Raw genomic sequence first — 9,467 nt, 5'->3', positions numbered from 1 at the left:
AGGAAAGCGAGAGGGCGCGAGCCGGCCTGGCGCGCGTGCGCGTCGCCGGGGAAAGAGGAGGAGCGCGCGGGCGGGAGCTCCCGAAGGGGGAGGGGCGGGCAGGAGAGAACGGCGGCACGAAAGGTCCGCGCGCACCGGGGCGGTTGGCTCCGCGCGGGAGAGGGGAGAATAAAAAGAGGCCAATCTCGCACCCCTAGCCTTTGGAGTGGGGAAGGAGCAGCGCGGGCGCTCACGCGCGCCAAAGATTTAGAGTCCCTAGCTCTCAAACAGCTCTAGGGGTTGGTGGCCGCTGTCGCTTCACAATGAGCGTGTGAAGCGCTGGAGGAGGAGCCGAAGTAGCCGAGAGGAAGGAAGAGCCGGCTGCCCCGCCCACGCCGGTGGTGTAGCGTCGGGATGCCTCCGCAGTTGTGTGAGATGTCAAGACGTAGCGTGCAGTTCTTCCGCCATTTGGGTCCTCGTGGGCGGAGTCTAAGTGCAAAGAAATCCCGGGTATAGACAAGCGACCGCCCTTCTATTTAGGCGGGTGGTGGTGGGTTTCTTGAGGAGCTACTCTTGACCTTGTCTGCTTTAAATAAAAGACTGATAGACACTCAGCATGTTGCAGATAAATCTATGCCAAGCCCTAACTTATTTTAAACTTCACTGATTTAAATCCTAAATGGTTTCTCCGTGCGCTAGAATGAACCGGTAGAGTGTAGTAACGGAGAGAACTGAAGGTCAAAGTATTTAGGGTCTAATTCAAAATTCTTGATACTTAGCTCTGCGATGAAGCCAGCCTTCATCCTTTCAAAATTAGTTGCGCATTAGGACATTAGGCTAGATGCACTGGATACAACTGAAATTTAACCAATTCGTGTCTTCCAAGGAGTTCAAGCTAATTGTTGACGCAGATAGTTAGATGAGATCTATCAGGTGAAGCATATGAGAGCAAATCGGAGTTACACTGAATCCAGCGTTGAGGGATGAATTTCTAGGCAGAGGGAATAGGATGTGATGAGATAAAACGTCAACGTGGCAGGAATATAAAATTAAAGAAGTTTTTTAAAATGAGACCTGGGACTAGATTTTAAAGAGACTTGGACATTATGCTCAAAGTAGTGGGAAGCCTTTCACAGAAAATGAAGAGACCAGATTTACATTTTTAGAGGAGTACTCTTTGCAATGTGGAGAATGTGGTAGAGCAGTGATGCGTCTGTGGTCTTAACTTTAGTGAAACTTTCAATATCTCAATCTCTCTTCACTCCAGGCATTAGCATTGGAAGCCTTCCCAAACCCTCTACTGCAAACAGGCATGATACCTAGCTAAAAGCTGGTCTTACTTTTTGGGAAGTATTCCTTCGCCCCATCTCACTCCAGGCATCAAGTGTGTTACGTTCCCCCTTAAATGTGCTTGCCAGGCAAATTGCCCCACTTCATTCTAAGACCCCCTTTAGTTTTGTCTTCTTGCTTGTGTCTGCTCCCTAAGAGTTGGGATCTTAACTCTTACTGTACCTGCAGTATCTAACACAATACAGGAAGTCAATTGATTACTTAGGAAAGGAATGGATCTGAGAGGTATCTTAAAGACCACGTCTCCTGGTTGCCTAAATAATACAGACCTGGCATTTTCCTGGTGTTACTGGCACCACTGAGTGCCCTGCCACCTCTCCAGCTTCTCTGTGCGCACTTCTGTCTCTCCCGCCCGCATCAAATTCTTCTAAGTTTTAGCCTCATGAAACTCCCATTTGAATGACACACCCTGCTCTTTTTCAACTCTTCCTTTACTTGTGCTGTTTCTTCACCCACCTTCTCATTCTTCAAGCTCGGGTGTCCATTCTTTTGAACATCCTGTTACTGACTTGCTCCTCCAGGCTCTCAGAATACTGGGATGGTTTTGCTTATACAGACCCTGAGGTTATAAGGGGCAGGGACTGTATTTACCCATTTCCCTATCTTTCATGTCTAGCTCAGTGGCTGGCACACAGTCACTCAAATAATTTGGTAAATGAATGGAACGTTGTCTTGTTATATGCAGTTTAGAAAATATATCACTGTAATTTGATATGGAGTGATTTCCAGGAAGAAAGTAAAGTTTAAAGTCTGTGCTACCTCTTGTTCAAGGAAGAAGGGAAAATAAAGAAACAAATGTATCTGCAAATTTTTGCAAAAGAAAACACAAAAAGTATAAACCCCAAACTAATAAAATTGATTGCCTATGAGGGTTCCTTGGCTGTTTATGTTCTTGTTGAAGGAAACAACAGAGGGGTGTCTGGGTGGCTCAGTCGGTTAAGCTTCCGATGTTGGTTGAAGTCGCTATCTGGTGGTTCATGAGTTCAAGACCTGTGTTGGGCTCTGTGCTGACATCTTAGAGACCAAAGCCCGCTTCGGATTCTGTGTCTCCCTCTCTTTCTGCCCCTCCACCATTCACACACTCTCTCTCAAAAATAAATAAACTTTTTTTTTTTTTAAAGGAAACAATGGAGCTCTGGGGAGAGGGAGATGCTTCTTTGAGTATACTTTTTCATATAACTTTGACTCATTGAAAATGTTTTATTTATTTTTGAGAGAGAGATAGAGACAGCATGAGCAGGGGAGGGTCAGAGAGAGAAAGAGACACAGAATCCAAAGATAGGCTCCAGGCTCTGAGCTAGCTGTCAGCACAGAGCCCGACGTGGGGCTCAAACCCACAAACTGTGAGATCATGACCTGAGCTGAAGTTGGACGCTTAACTGACTGAGCCACCCGGGTGCCCCAACTTTTTTCTTTTAATGTAAGCTCTACGCCAAATGTGGGGCTTAAACTCACCACCGCAAGATCAAAAGTCGCATACCTCAACAAGGAAGCAAGCTAGGCACCCCAATGGTAAACATTTTCAACAAATTAAATCAACACAGATGGAGAGTTGCTTAAATCAGATATAAATAAGTGATGAGTAAAAGTAACCCATTGAAAGAGGAAAAATAGAACTAATTCAAGTAACTTTCAGGCATTCTGTGTCTAAAGAAAAAAGAACTGCAAACCTTAAGTTCTTGTTAGTAGGTTTGCTAGGTAGTGGCATGGCAATTATGAAATTGTTTTGGGTATGGGGATTGAACATGAAAGTAAACATTAGACATTGCTGAGAACAGGGATTCTCATGCGGAAGTAGGGAGAAGCAGATATGGAATGAAAGAAGTGAGCAAAACTTTAGTGGAGCTGGATTGGAACAGGAAATATCAGTACAAAATTTATGGAAAAAATAGATGATTGATTGATATACACATACCTAGTTCCCAGATCTTGGTTTCTACATATTCCACGGAAAGATCCCAGGTCTGAGGGCCCTTTGAAGGCTCCTTCTTGATTCCAGCTTTGGGAGAAGCAAAGGAGTTTGGAATATTTTGTTGTGCCAGGAAATAGGTACTAAAAAAAAGTATTAGGGCATTAAAGGGACATAGGAGCCATCTTGAAGAGGTAAAATCTGACACAATTTGAGATCACAATATAGAAGCATAGTAATAGGTTATAGCCCATTGAATAAAAGAAGAATTCATACATCTATACTGTTAATAGGTATACATATACATGCATACACACATAAAAAGAAAGATACAGGAGAAATAACAAGACTTGTATTCTTCAAAACTGTTCCATGGCATGAAAGACAAAGAAAAGTTGAGGAACTGTTCCAGGTTAAGAAGGCTAAAATGATAAAAAAAATAAGTGAACTACATCTTGGCCTAGATTGAGAAAAAACAAAAAACAAAAAGGCAACTGCTATAAAAGACATGGGGAAAATTGATAAATTTGTAATACAGACTATATAATACATCCATGATAATTTCCTTAATGTGATAACTACTGTAGATGTGTAAAAGTATATTCTTAGTAAATATACACTTATGTATTATATGGGACAAAGGAATATGATATATCCAGCCTACTCTTATATGGTTCAAAGTATGTATATGTATTTTCTTTTGTTCACACAGATAAAATGATGAAGCAAATATGGCAAAATATTAACTAGTGAATCTGGATAAACTTAATTTTTATTTTTTGTTTATTTTAAGATTTCATTTTTTAAATAATCTCTACACCGAATGTGGGGTTCAAACTCACAACCCCAAGATCAAGAGTTGTATGTTCTTTTGACTGAGACAGCCAGGTGCCCCATTCCGGGTAAACTTCACATTGAAGTTCGTTGTAGTAGCCCTTCAACTTCTTTGTAAGTTTGAAATTATATTCAAAATAAAGAATTTACATATGAATAAGTAAATATTGTTTGACACCCCTAAAGTTAGGGAAAGGAGTGAGAGTAAACCACCTAATTATATATACTAAACATCCACAAACTCATTGATGAATTAAGTGAGCAGTTTTTAGTTCTCAGGAATACCCTTAGGCGCCACAGCAGTGTTCACTGCATTTTATTCACATGTATCTGAGAAGCAGTCCCAGTTTGAGGCTCAAATGATACTAGGACCCTATTCATACAAAACAGTGAGGCCATATTCCTCACTTAAGACATGGCAGAGAGTGGCTGCGGCAACAAGATGAGACGTTCCTTATGAAGAAAGTCAATTCAACTATATCTCCCCAACACACATCCCTACAAGGACAACTTTCCTTCATAAACGCCAAAATGTTTTTCAAGAAGAGGCAGCATCTGGTAGCAGAAAGATATGGCCCAGCAGAGAAGAATTCTAGCTCCACTGACTACAGCAAGTGATTGGACCTCTGGTGCCCCAGGCTCAATCTAAAAGGAGAGGTCAGAATAGAGGAAGGGTACCAAATTCAAATGCCTACATGAGTAAGCTGGTAATAAAAAAGAGTGAAGCAAGGAGGCACCGTGACAAACTGGAGAGCATGCGCTTTGTCTAAAAGGGGTGCCTACAGATCCTGGAGTGGCTCAGTCAGTTAAGCCTCTGACTTTGGCTCAGTCATGCTCTCATGGTTCATGAGTTTGAGCCCTGTGCTGGGCTTCCTGCTGATAGCACAGAGCCTGCTTTGGATCATCTTCCCCCCTCTTTATGTGCCCCTCATAAAGAGGGCTCATGCATGAGGGTGCAAGCTCTCTCTCTCTCTCTCTCTCTCTCTCAAAAATAAACATGTTAAATAAAGAAATGAATGAATGAATGAACGAACAAATAAATAAACAAACAAATAAATAAGATACCTGCTTCTCAGTTCCAATCAACTTCTGCTGGGTAGGGTTGTGTTCCAGGATTGCCAGAGATCTTGACATGGAACGTTCTCCAGAATAGATCACATACTAAGACAAAACAAGTCTTAAGAAATCAAAAGATCAAAGTCATACCATGCATATTTTCTGACCACAACACTATGAAACTAGAAGTCAACCACAAGAAAAAAAATCTGGAAAGAGCACAAAAACGTGGAGGTTAAAAAAACATGCTACTGAACAATGAATGGGTCGACCAAGAAATCAAAGAACAAATGAAAAATTACATGGAAACAAATGAAAATGAAAACACAATGGACCAAAAATCTTTTGGATGTAACAAAAGTGATTCTAAGAGGCAAGTTTATGGCAATACAGGTCTGATTCAAGAAGCAAGAAAAATCTCAAATAAACAACCAACCTTACACCTGGAGGAAGAGGAGGAAGAAGAAGAGCAACAACAAAACCCAAACCAGAAGAAGGAAGAAAATAATAAAGATTATAGCGGAAATAAATGATATTAAAACAAACAAAACCCCCCACAATAGAACAAATCAATGAAGCCAGGAGCTGTTCTTTGAATAGATCAACAAAACTGATAAACCTTTAGCCAGACTTATCAGAGAGAAAGGGAAAGAGAGAGAGGACTCAAACAAACAAAATCACAAATGAAAGAAGAAAAATAACCACCACCACAATTTCTCAGAAATACAATTATAAGGGAATACTGTGGAAAATTATATGCCAACAAATCAAACAACCTAGAAGAAATAGATAAATTCCTGGAAAAATAGACTACCAAAACTTAAGCAGGAATAAATGGAAAATTCAAGCAGACCAATTACCAAGAATGAAATTGAATCAATAATAAAAAAAAATCCCAACAAACAAAAGTCCAGGACTAGATGCCTTCACAGGTTAATTCTACCAAACATTTAAAGAAGAGTTGATGCCCATGTTTCACAAACTATTCCAAAAACTAGAAGTGGAAGAAAAACTTCCAAATTCATTCTATGAGGTTAGTATTACCCTGATACCAAACCCAAATAAAGACACCACAAAAAAAAAAAGAGAGAGAGAGAGAGAACTGCAGGTCAATATCTCTGATAAATATGGATGCAAAAATCCTCAACAAAATACTAGCAAACCAAATCCAACAGCACATTAAAAAATTATAGGCCATGATCAAGTAGGATTTATTCCCAGGATCCAAGTGTGGTTCAATATTCACAAATCAACCAACATGATACATCACATCAATAAGAGAAAGGCTACAAACAATATGATCATTTCAATAAATGCAGGAAAAGCACTGGACAAAGAACAATGTCCATTTGTGATACAACCCTCAACAAGGTAGGTCTAGAGGGAACAAGCCTCGACATAATAAAGGCCACAGTGAACAGAGTTTTTCTCGTAAGCTCAGGAACAAGACAATGATGTCCACTCTCACCACTTTTATTCAGTGTAGTACTTTCGTAGTCTTAGCCACAGCAATCAAACAGGAAAGAAAGAAAGAAAGAGAGAGAGAGAAGAAGAGGGAGAGAGAGAGGGAGGGAGGGAGGGAGGGAGGGAGGAAGGAAGGAAAGACAGCCAAGTTGAAGTAAAACTTTCACTATTTGCAGATGACACAATACTATATGTAGAAAATCCTAAAGACTCCACCAAAAAATTACTAGAACTGAGAAATTCATTCAGTAAAGTCACAGAATACAAAATACACATACAGAAATCGGTTGCATTTCTATATACTAATAATGAAGTAGCAGAAGGAAAATTTTAAGAAAACAATCCTATTTACAATTGCACCAATAATTTTAAAAAATAACAGGAATAAACTTAACCAAAGGAAAGACCTGCACTCTGAAAACTATAAAACACCGAGGAGAGAATTTGAAGATGACACAAACAAATGGAAAGACATTCCATGCTCATGGATTGGAAGAATAAATATTGTTAAAATGTCTATATTACCCAAAGCCATCTACAGATTTAATGAACTCCCTATCAAAATACCAACAGCATTTTTCACAGAACCAGAACAGACTTCCTAAAATTTGTATGGAACCACAAAAGACCCCAAACAGCTCAAGAAATCTTGAAAAAGAAAAAAAAAGAAACAAAACTGGGGGTATCACAATTCCAGACCTTGCGTGATATTACAAACCTGCAGTAATCAAACCAGTATAGTACTGGCACCACAATAGGCACATAGGTCAATGGAGCAGAATAGAAAACCCAGAAATAAACCCACAGTTATACGATCAATTAATCTTTGACAAAGCAGGAAGAATGTCCAGTGGGAAAAAGACAGCTTTTAAACAAATGGTGTTGGGAATACTGGACAACAACATGCAAAAGGAATGAAACTGGATCACTTTCACCACACAAAAAATAAACTGAAAATGGATTAAAAACATAAATGTGAGGCCCAAAACCATAAAAATCCTAGAAGAGAGCACAGGCAATAATTTCTCTGACATTGGCCATTGCAACATTTTTCTAGAGATGTTTCTTCAGCCAAGGGAAATAAAAGCAAAAATAAGCTATTGGGATTTCATCAAAATAAAAAGCTTCTGTACAGCAAATCAAACTATCAACAAAACTATATGGTGAAAAAGCAAAAACAAACAAACAAAAAACTCCTAAAAGGCAATCTCCTGGATGGGAGAAGATATTTGCAAATAACATATCCAATAAAGGGTTAGTATCCAAAATATATATTAAAAACTGATAGAACTCAACAGCCCCCGAATAAATATCCCAATTAAAAAATGGGCAGAAGACATGAACAGACATTTCTCCAAAGAAGACGTCCAGATGGCCAACAGACACATGAAAAGATTCTCAACATGACTTATCATCAGGGAAATGCAAATCAGAACCACAATGAGATTATCACCTCACACCTGTCAGAATGGCTAAAATCAAAACCACAAGAAACAAGTGTTGGTGAGGATGTCAAGAAAAAGGAACCCTCCTGTACTGTTGATGGGAATACAAACTGGCGCAGCCATTGTGGAAAATACTAAGAAGCCTCCTCAAAAAGTTAAACATAGAACTACTCTATGATCCAGTAATCACACTAGTAGCTGTTTGCCCAGAAAATATAAAACACTAATTCAAAGAGATATATGCATCCCTACATTTATTGCAGCATTATTTACAATAACCAAATAATGGAAGCAGCCCAAGTGTCCACTGATAGATGAATGGATAAAGAAGATGTGGTACACACACACGTGCACACACACACACACACACACACAGGAATATTATTCAGCTGTAAAAAAGAAATCTTGCCATTTGCAACAACATGGATAGAACTAGAAAGTATAATGCTAAGTGAAATACGTCAAAGAAAGACAAATACCATATAGTTTCACTCCTATGCGGAATTTAAGAAACAAAACAAATGAATAAAGGGAAAAGAGAGAGAGACAGAGACAAACCAAGTACAGACTCTTAACTATAGAGAATAAGCTGATGGTTACCAAAAGGAAGAGGGGTGGTGGGATGGGTGAAATAGGTGATGTGGATTATGGAATGCACTTGTGATGAGATGAGCACAGGCTGATGCATGAAATTGTTAAATCATTCTATTGTACACCTGAAACTAATATAACACTGTATGTTAACTATACTGGGATTTAAAAATATAATGAAAAAAATACCTCACAGAGATAAAAAATATTATACTCTGAGGAACTTGGAAATGACCATAGGTTGGGACTGTGGATCAGTTGAGCTCTCTGTGAGTTGGACTTGAGCTAAGAATCCATCTATTACCTGACCACCTTCAGCCCCCACCTTGATGGGTGGCCCATAGTGCCATTGGATCTCCCAAGGAATTAGTATCAATTGAGAGCCAGTATCTAGTAATTCTCAAAAGGTCTGGGTATTTTCTTTTCCCTAATACACAGTCACTCCGATAAACATCCACAGTTCCTTTCTCAAGGAGACCTATCTCCCTTTTAATGAAGGTGCTCTGAGTCTATGCTGACAGAGGTCTAGAAACTAAGAGAGAGACTGTGGCTTTCCAATGTAGTGACTCAAGTTGGATTTATGGCTACCAGAGCAAGATTTTTTTTCCCTCTTACATCTTAGGAACATGGTGACCAATCAACCACTGCCAAAGATTGGTGATGACTGGTGTGTCCCTGTGGCCCTTTACAGCAGATGTGCCCATCATATCATTAGTGGAAATATACTGTCTATAGCCTCTGCTACTCCAGGTTCCTATCCTCACTGAAATCGGGGAGCCCATGTGATAAACCCATTGCATGGTGAATCCTCCACAGAATACCTGGCTGACACAAACACA

At 39.7% G+C, this 9,467-nt stretch overlaps 1 long non-coding RNA gene across 2 annotated transcripts; it reads right to left on the bottom strand.

The window, feature by feature from the left end:
- Positions 1 to 331: 331 nt before the first annotated feature.
- LOC144228577 (uncharacterized) lies at positions 332 to 5,209 on the bottom strand. 2 transcript variants are annotated; one of them, XR_013334224.1, is made up of 3 exons: positions 5,138 to 5,209; positions 3,245 to 3,381; positions 332 to 468 (listed from the first exon to the last, which is right to left on the bottom strand). It is a non-coding gene; the product is annotated as an uncharacterized LOC144228577 (long non-coding RNA). The 2 variants fall into 2 exon arrangements; XR_013334223.1 differs by lacking the exon at positions 332 to 468 and adding an exon at positions 538 to 970.
- Between the last annotated feature and the right edge of the window lie 4,258 nt (positions 5,210 to 9,467).

This window comes from Crocuta crocuta, unplaced genomic scaffold, assembly GCF_008692635.1.
Source record: "Crocuta crocuta isolate KB4526 unplaced genomic scaffold, BGI_CrCroc_1.0 scaffold73, whole genome shotgun sequence".
Classification (NCBI taxonomy): domain Eukaryota; kingdom Metazoa; phylum Chordata; class Mammalia; order Carnivora; family Hyaenidae; genus Crocuta; species Crocuta crocuta.
The sequence above is the reverse complement of the archived record's forward strand: the minus strand, read 5'-3'. Positions and strand labels throughout refer to the sequence as shown.